Genomic DNA, 10,164 nt, shown 5'->3' with positions numbered 1-10,164 from the left:
ACGGGAACTGAAGATCATCAAGTGAAATAGTAGAGTGGAAGATGAGGAAAGGACCCAGGACGGAGCCAGGACACCTACTTTTAAAGGCCATGACCTAGATGAAGATCCAAAACAGACCACAAAAGTGGTCAGACAGGTAAGGAGAACAACCAGGATAGGATGGTCACTGAAACCTAAAGAGAAGAGGGTATTGAGAAAAGAGTGATCAGTAGTGTCAGATCTACACAGAGGTCAAGAAGGATGAAAACTGAAAAAAAGGCCAATAGATTTGGCAATTAAGAAATGATTAGTTACTTTGGAGAAAGCAGTTCTTGTTGAATGATGAGGAAAGCCAGAGTGTAGATAGTTAAGATGTGAGAGAAAAGGAAGCAGAGGAACTTATTACAGGCAGCCTTTTTTTTTTAATTTTAATCAAAGAAACCCATTTTTCCAACTCAAATCAGAGAAAGCATATAAACAGAGGAGAATATATGCCAGACAATATAGAGTGAAGGAGCTCTCCCATTGGGAATGAGATAATTCAGCTAAGCCGAGAGAGTGAGTCTCAGATCTCACCCAAGAGGAAGTTCCTCAAAGCCTCTAGTAAAGCAAGCTGGGCATAGCTCTAAATTGCTCTTCAGAATGGTTGGATCAGTTCACAACTCCACCAATAGTGGATTAGTGTCCCAATTTTCCCACATCCCCTCCAATATCCAACATTTTCCTTTTCTGTCACATTAGCCACTTTGATAGGTAGTAGGTGGTACCTCAGAGTTGTTTTAATTTGCATTTCTCTGATCAATAGAGCATTTTTTTAAAAATTTATTTAACATATTTAGTTTTCAGCATTGATTTTCACAAGAGTTTGGATTACAAATTTTCTCCCCATTTCTACCCTCCCCCCCACTCCAAGATGGCATATATTCTGGTTGCCCTGTTCCCCAGTCAGCGCTCCCCTCTGTCACCCCACTCCCCTCCCATCCCCTTTTCCCTTCCTTTCTTGTAGGGCAAGATAAATTTTTACGCCCCATTGCCTGTGTATCTTATTTTCTTGTTGCATGCAAAAACATTTTTGTTTGTTTTTGAACATCTGTTTTTAAAACTTTGAGTTCCAAATTCTCTCCCCTCTTCCCTTCCCACCCACCCTCCCTAAGAAGTCAAGCAATTCAACATAGGCCACATTTGTATCATTATGTGTAACCCTTCCACAATACTCATGTTGTGAAAGACTAACTATATTTTGCTCCTTCCCAACCCATCCCCCTTTATTGAATTTTCTCCCTTGACCCTGTCCCCTTTCGAAAGTGTTTGTTTTTGACTACCTCCACCCCCATCTGCCCTCCCCTCCATCATTCCCCCTATTTTTTTTTTCTTCTTCCCTCTTCTTTCCTGTGGGGTAAGATTCCCAATTGGGTATGTATGGTATTCCCTCCTTAGGCCAAATCTGATGAGAGCAATGTTCACTCATTCCCCCCTCATCCGCCCTCTCCCCTCCTCCCACAGAACTGCTTCCTCTTGCCACCTTTATGGGAGATAATCCATCCCATTCTATCTCTCCTTATCTCCCTCTCTCAGTATGTTCCTTTAGAGCATTTTTTCATATGACTATAGATAGCTTTGATTTACTTATCAAAAAACTGAATTCATGTCCTTTGACCATTCATCAATTGGGGAATGACTTGTATTTTTATAAATTTGACTTCTGTTCTCTCTATATTTGAAATATGAGGCCTTTATCATAGATACTTGTTGAAAAATTTTCCCAGTTTTCTGCTTATAATTTTTGTTGCATTAGTTTTGTTTGTGCAAAAACTTTTTAATTTTATAAAATAAAAATTATCTATTTTACATTTGTAATATTCTTTATATCTTCTTTGGCCCTAAATTCTTCCCTTATCCATAAATCTGAAGGATAAACTATTCCATGCTCTCTTAATTTACTTATGGTATCACCATTTATATGTAAATCATGTGCCCATTTAGAACTTATTTTGGTAGGTGGTGTGAGATAATGGTCTATACCTAGTTTCTGCCATACTGCTTTCCAGTTTTCCCAGCAGTTTTTGTCAAATAATGAGTTTCTGTTCCAAAAGCTTAGATCTCGTGGTTTATCATATACTACATTACTATGGACATTTACTGTAATATAATTTGTACCTAATCTATTCTATTGATCCATCACTCTGTTTCTTAGCCAATACCAGATTGTTTTGATGATCACCACTTTATCATATAGTTTGAGATCCATTTTGGCTAGACCACTTTCTTTTGTATTTTTTTTTTCATTGATCCCCTTGATATCCTTGAGCTTTTTTTCTTCCAGATGAAATTTTGTTAATATTTTTTCTAGCTCTAACCAGGAGGTAAAGTTGAGGAGGGAGAGCATTCAAGCCTAGTCAGGAGATGGAGTAAGCTGTAATAAGGCTGGAAAGGTATTACAATTATATTATCAAAAAATAATTTTTTGATTGATTGGCATGGCACTGAATAAACAGATTAATTTAGGTAGAATTGTCATTTTTATTATATTGGCTTAGAATACCCATGAGCAATTAATATTTTCCCAGTTCAGATCTGAATTTATTTATGTGAAAAGTTCACATAGTTCCTGGGTTTGTCTTTGCAGGTAGACTCTGAAGTATTTTATATTGTCTACCGTTATTTTAGATAGAATTTCTCTGTCTCTTGCTGCTGGACTTTGTTGGTAATATATAGAAATGCTGATGATTTAAATAGCATAGTTCTTTTAAAAAAACTGTGACAATAACCACAAAATCCCAGAAAAGTTAAGTCTTTAACATCCCGTGAGCATAGCCACTTGAGAAATGCTTCTACCGTTTCTGGATCAGTGTTCACATCTTGTTGGGAAACAGTGTGGCCATATACATATTTTGCAGAAGCTTTGCAAAATTGACATTTATCAATTGGCAGCTTCAGACTAACTTTCTCTGACCAGTTTAACATTTCATCACTCTCGCCTCATGTCCCTCCAATGTCTTAAAGTCAATGATATCATCAAGATATACTAACACTTCAAGGTAGTTGATGTCTTCAACCACTTTCTCTATCAGCCTTTGGAAAATGTCTGGTGCACCTGAGATGCCTTGAGGCATTTACCCGAGCTGTCCAGCTGGACAAATGAAAGCAGTCTTTTCCTTGTCTTCCTCAGACATAGGAATCTGGTTGTAGTCACTGTGCAAGTCCAAAAGCCACTGGCAGCTTAGCAAATAATCCAGCGCCTCTTGTAGCTGTGGCATAGTGCAGTGGTCCACATCAGTCCATTTGTTAAAAGTTCAGTCATCAACACACACCTGCATTTTTCCATTCTTCTTAGGCACTACCCCTATGGAGCATGCATAAGGGCTGCTGTATTCTGTGATAATACCACTAACCAGCATTTCTTTGAGATGGTTTCTGAGACCTTTAATCATAGAGTAATAGCCCTAGATCTTTCTCTGAATGGTTGGAAATCAGTGAACCGGACCTGTGGGTTGAACTTCAAGCACAGCCCACATCCTACTCATGCAGTGAGAACATGCCTGACCTCTTGCTGAGTTTCAGCTTCAACCTTTCCTTCCATTCCTGTGGTATTGAGGAAAGTCCCCAAAGCCAAATACTTCAGGATCCAGCTCAGAGTTAGGGCTCCTTTGATGTTCGCTGGAACCTCTTGCCTCTATCCCCTTGTAAGCCTTTGTGGTTTGCAAGAATAGTCAATGTATGCTGGTACTGGGTCACAAACAGCCTTCTCAAGGAGTTTAGCTGCAAAAGGGAAAAAAGATATAGTATGACTGCTAGTGGAGGTGGGAGGTTGAGGAGAGGGACTTGGGTAGAGGAGACATGGGCATGTTTGCAGGTATCAGGGAAGCAGCTAGTAGAAATTGAAGATAAGTGACAAAGCAGGGATGATGGAGGGGAGCAGTCTGCTGGAGAAGATGGAATGGAATGGGGTCATTTATACGTGTACAGAGGCTTGCCTTGGTGAGGAGAAGGGCTGCTTTTTCATGTGAGATGGGTGAAGGAGGAAATACTGACAGAAGGCATCAGGGTGATGTGAGATGAGGAGGAAGGGAGAAGCAGGTGGTCTCAGGAAATGGCCTTAATTTCTTCTGTAAAATATGAAGCAAGGTTCTCAGCCAAAAGAGCTGGGGGAGAGGGAGCCATGAGAGGCTTGAAGAGGGACGAAAAGGTTTGCAAGAATTGCTATGGTGAATGGGATAGTGAATCAATTATGTAAGAGGATTGCCTTGCCCTAGTGAGAGCCCAGTTGAGGTTATGTAATATAAGTATGTAGTGGACCCAGTCAGCATGATTTTGTGATTTTCTCCAGCTTTGTTCAGTGGCACATGTGTGTAGGAGCAAAGGTCATGGGTGGTATGAGTGATCCAAGGTTGAGGTTTGAGCAAGATTGGCATTAGAGATGATGACAGTATGGAGTTGAACTGGTTCAACAAGGGGTCAAAGTGGAGAAGGAAGAGAGTGTAGCTAGTACAGGGGATGAGGGACTGGGGATTATGGTGAGGAAGAAGAACCAGGTTTGAGGTTTCAAGGCAGAGGGAGAGATAGAACGACAACGGATTGTGATCAGGTAAGGGACTTTCAGAGTTCATGAACACAAAAATGGCGTGTTTGTCAGTGCTGTCAATAGTTAGAGAAATGCAAATTAAGGCAACAACAGGATTCCACTTCATACTGATACTGTTGGCAAAGATGGAGAGAGAAGAGAGTGACAAATGTTGGAGGAACTTTTTGAAAAGACACATCGTTGATGGAGCTGCGGATTGGGCCAGCCACAGCAGGAAGCAATTTAGAACTATTCTTTCAAAGCGACTAACCTGTGCATCCCCTTTGACCCAGTAATACTGCTACTATGCTTTGGCCCCAGTGAGATCACAGACAAAAGGTAAAAAGCCTATATGGATAAAAATATTTATAGCAGCTCTTTTTGTACCAGCTAAAAACTGGAAACTCTGAGTACTCACCCATTGGGGAGTGGCTAAACAAATTATGGTACATGAATGGAATGGAATGTTATTGCACCATAAGAAGTGATTAAATGGACAATTTCAGCGGGAACTGATTATACTTCTGTGATCTGACGCAGAGTGAAATGAACAGAAGTAGAGTACAGTTTACACAATGATAATGTTATAAAGAAAAACAGTTTTGAAAGACTTTATTTAGAACTCTGGTGGATGAAATGACAAATCATGTTTCCAGAGGACCTAAGACGAAGCAAGCTTTTCACTTCCTGCCAGAGACATGATAGATAGATTTTTTTTTAAAGTTAAAAATTCCTTAATTTTTTATTCCTGGTACCACTACCACAATTTACAACATACTGATGTAATGAAAAGAAAAGACAAAGCTACAACAGATAAAAGACCTCAGGAATGTACCTCTAAATGACACTACATCGCATTGATCAATAGCTGCACTTTTTGCCAACTGTAGCTGTGACAGGCCTGAACAAGAAGGGTTTCCTGTTTAAGCTGCAGTAACTTTTCTGACTATGGATCATCTTTCCTTCTGTGGCAGATTTTTACAGTTCCTCTAATGCATTTGGGACGACTGTCTCAAAGTAACCTGCAGCTTTCCTGACAACTCTTCGCTCTCTCTCCTGCTAAGAACTGTAGCCCTCTTCTGTTGAGTTTTTAGAACCTTCTGCTACTATATCCACCACTTCTACCACCAGATCCATAACCGTCACCATAAGGACTGCCTGAGCTCCTTCCACCAAAACTGCCTCCTTTCATAGGTCCATAATTTGATTGCTGCTGCCTACTATAATTTTGAAAATGATTATAGTTTCCACTGCCACCATAGTTACCACCACCAAAATTTCCTCCTTCATTGTAACCATCATATCTTCCTCCACCTCCACCATATCTACCACCTTGGTTTCCATATCCAGGTCCTCCACCACCACCATAACCCCCTCTACGACTATAGCCAGGACCACCTCCATAGTTGCCACCATCACCATCAAATCTATTTTACCCACCATCTCCACCTCCATAACTGCCTCTGCTGCCACCACCACCACCACCATAACCACCTCTTCCACCAAAGTTTCCTCCTCGACCCATAAAATTGCCTGAGCCACCTCCACGACCCCTTTGTGAGCCAGCAGATTGCATCTCTTGCTTCGAAAGGGCCTTTTTCACTTCACAGTTATGCCCATTAATAATATGATATTTCTGAACAATTTTGTCAATGATCATCAAAAGTTACAAAAGCAAATCCTCTCTTCTTTCCACTCTGTCACTCTTCCGTAAACTTCTATAGTTTCAATCTTGCCATACTTCTCAAAGTAGTCTCTTAAATTATATTCTTCTGTATCTTCTTTAATACCTCCAACAAAAATTTTCTTCACGGTTAGATGTGCGCCAGGTTTTGCACAATCCTCTCTAGAAACAGCTCTCTTTGGTTCTGCTACACGCCCATCAACCTTACGTGGCCGAGCACACATTGCTGCATCTACCTCTTCTACACAAGAATAAGTCACGAAGCCAAAGCCTCTGGAACGTTTTGTTTGGGAATCTCTCATCACCACACAATCTGTGAGAGTGCCCCATTTTTCAAAGTGTTCTCTTAAACTATCATCTGTAGTTTCAAAGCTCAAGCCACCAATAAACAGTTTTCTCAACTGCTCTGGTTCCTTGGATCATGACCCTCCTCCCCCCGGCTGTGGCAACGGTGGTCAACAGGGGTCGGCCTGGGGGCAGCTGGGCAGCTGTTTTACCACCATTTTGAGACCTGACTCGCTGCCTCCAACTTGGGTTCAATGTGGTGATAGATAAATTTTTAATCTAGAGTGAGACATACATTTTTTGGACATGGCCAATATGAGAACTTGTTTTGCTTAATTATGCATATTATGATGTTTGGGAAGGAGAAAAACATGTTTGTAAAAAATGAGCTAAAAATGAGATAAAGCAAAACTTAAAAACGAAAGATAGGCAGGAGCTCTGGCAATTGTGGAGGGCTTTCATTGTCCAACACGTGACTTTGTATTTCATCTTAGAAGCAATATGGAGGCATTGAAACTGCCTGACCAAGAGAAATGGTTAGGTCTGTACATGAATGGTATCAATTCAGAAGATGTGTCAATGATAGGTTCAGAGAGATGAAAGCCTGGATTCAGGGGGCCAATTAGGAGGCTGTTGATGGTCCAAGCAAGAAGTGAGGAGAAAGTGAACAAGGGTAGTTGTGGTAAGTGGAGAGAGGGAAATGGATGTGAGAGCTATTGTAGGGTTAAAATTGAAAAACCTGTGAGGAGATGAGTGAGAATGCACAGTCAACAGTCCTAAGTGTAAACCTGGTGGTGCCCTCGATAGAAGTTAGGAGGAGGGGAAGGTTTAATGGAAAAAAGATGAGTTCATTTTTGGATGTTCTGTTTGAAATGCTTACGGTACATTTAGGTGGAGATATTTAGCAGGTGGTTAGAGATGCAGACCTGGGATTTAGGAGATCGAAGGGGCTTGGATATGTAGTTCTGATAGTCATCTGAATAGAGATGATAGTTGAACCCATAGGAACTATCAAGAATAAGAGAGAGAACAGAGAAAGAAGTAGCAGGGGAGTCTTGATGTGTACCCACACATGAGGGCTGAAGCATGATCATGTAAAGGAAACTGAGGAGGAAGGAGAGAACATCTAAAAGGAGGGACTGATCAACATTGAGGTCAGGAAGTATGAGGACTAGGGGCAGCTAGGTGGTACAGTGAGTAGAGCACCAGCCCTGGAGTCAGGAGGACCTGAGTTCAAATCCAGCCTCAGACACGTGACATACTAGCTGTGTGACCTTGGGCAAGTCACTTAACCCAATTGCCCTGCCCTCTAAAACAACCAAACAAAAAAAAAGTATGAGGACTGGGGAAAAGTAGATTTAGCAAAACAGTTATCATGAATGATTTTGGAGAGGGCATTTCCAGTTGAGTTCAGAAGTCAGATCATAAAAAGGTTGAAAAATGAAAGGGAAGGTGATAAAATAGAAGCAGCAGACAGCTTTTTCTAGGATGGGGTTCTTAACCGTTTTGTATCATGAACCCCTTCTTAAAATAGCATTTTTAAATGCATAAGATAAAATATATAGGATTACAGTTGAAACCAATGATGATGAAATAAGTATCAAAATGTTACAAAAAATATACATAGACCCTCTCACCCCTAATCCTTGTTTATGAGTTTTACTTTCAGAGGGGGAAAACATATAGGATTATATTGAGGGGATGGGTAGGATCAAATAAATGTTTCTCACAGATAGGAGAGATCTGGGCATGTTTGTAGGGAGAAGGGGAAAAGCCAGTGGATAAAGAGAGATTGAGTCTCTAAGGAAGAGAACCTTACCCCTGCCTGACTTGTACTTTTGTACTCTTGATTTATCCCCTTTCGTCTCCTTCTGTAACTTGACTCTTTAATCATTCCCTCCTTCTCCTTCAGTCTTGAGTTATCCAGAGTTAATACTTCCTTACCACTGCCTGCAAAGGAGGGCAGGTGTCTCTCTCATCATTAAAAAACAAACAGCCCTTTACTTGACCCTGTCAGTATTATTCTACCTTTGTCTCTCCCTCCTTTCACAAAGTCCTAGCAAAAGTTTTCTACACTTGCTTTTCCTACTCCCTTTTCTCTTATTCACGTTTCAATCTGGATTTTGACCCCATTACTCAATAAAAACTTTTCTCTCCAAGGCAAATTATCATCTTACCACTAATAAAATCCCATGACCTTTTTTCAGTCCTCCTTGTACTGACCTGTCTACAGCTTCTGACACTCTGTGTGTATCACCATATCCTCCTGAGTCTTATCACTTCTGTGACTCTCCTGGGGCTTCTCCTATCTCTGATTGCTTCTCCTGTCCCCTCCTTTGCCGGATCATCATCATAAGAAAGGCTCTGAATTTGCTGACCAAAAATTGTATTTATCATTGATGGGAAGCACAATGGTTAGGCCTTGTGAGCTTTAAATGAGGAAGACCTTACACTTCGGGTTTAGGAAAGGCATTTGAGCAGACCTTGCAAGAAGCTAAGGAAAGAGCAGGAGTGTAATTTAAGCCCCAGAATCTTTATGGGTTCTAGAAAGGAGTATAAACTAAGGCTATAAAGTTAGGTCAGAACCAGATTGTGGAAGACTTGAAATTTGCATTCTATACTAGAACCTATAAGTCATGGGTGGGGAACCTGCAGTCCTCTAGGTCCTCAAGTGCAGCCCTTTGACCGAGTCCGAGTTTTACAGAACAAATCCTTTTATTAAGGGGATTTGTTCTGTGAAGTTTGGATTCAGTCAAAGGGCCTTGAGGGTGCGGGTTCCGCACCCCCGCTATCGGCAGTCAGTGGAGGGGTACCCCTCAAGTCTCCATCCTCTTCTCTCTCCCTCCACACTCTGATGATTGGGTCCAGTGATCATTTCTATGGGGATGATTCCCAGGTCTGTATGTGTGTGTGTCTGCACACACAGACACAGACACACACACACAGACACACAGACACACACACATCCTCTAGCCTACACGTTTCTTTCAGGGGCACCGGGGTTCACCATCATTCCTGGACAGCCTTCCTTCTCACTGTTCCAGTCTCACGTTCAGTAAATTACTGAGTTGACATTTCTGTTTCTCCGGCGTCTCTCCCGTCTCTCCCGCCTTCTTCACTCATCCCTGGCTGTCCTTCCCACTTGGAGTACGGCCATCGCGCCCCAGCCGGTGCCCTCCCATGCGTTCCGTCCTCCGCGAGCCGCCGTGACGGTCCGACCACGGACTCCTCAGCGTGTCCAGGGTAAAAGGCAAGGCCAGCGTTGAGCAGTTGATGCTCCTCCATCTAGCTGCCCTTTCCAGACTGCGAGCGCTTACACAGTGCTCTGAGGTTTGCGAAGCGCTCGTTTGAGCCCCGCAACAACCAGAGTGGGTGCTGTTGTGATCCCCACTTTACAGACGAGGAAACCGAGGCACAGAGAGCGTGAGTGATTCGCTAAATATCAGCACTATGAGCTGCATTTATTTCCTTTCTGACCTTCTCCTCTACGCACGCAGCGACATCGACATCGCCCCCCCGCCCCCCTGCGTTTGTACACACCGCATCCGCCGCATCTGGAACCGACTTCCAGATGCTGGAGACTGGCCATTTTCCTCCTCAGAGTTCCGGCCCCGCCCCCCCCCCCTCGCCCTCTTCAGTGCAGGTGGCCTAAGTG

At 42.3% G+C, this 10,164-nt stretch overlaps 1 pseudogene; it reads right to left on the bottom strand.

The window, feature by feature from the left end:
* Positions 1-5,591: 5,591 nt before the first annotated feature.
* On the bottom strand, positions 5,592-9,794 carry LOC118857936 (annotated as a pseudogene).
* Positions 9,795-10,164: the final 370 nt, after the last annotated feature.

The sequence above is a fragment of the Trichosurus vulpecula genome, chromosome 7 (assembly GCF_011100635.1).
Source record: "Trichosurus vulpecula isolate mTriVul1 chromosome 7, mTriVul1.pri, whole genome shotgun sequence".
NCBI lineage: Eukaryota > Metazoa > Chordata > Mammalia > Diprotodontia > Phalangeridae > Trichosurus > Trichosurus vulpecula.
This window is presented reverse-complemented; position numbering and strand designations above follow the sequence as displayed.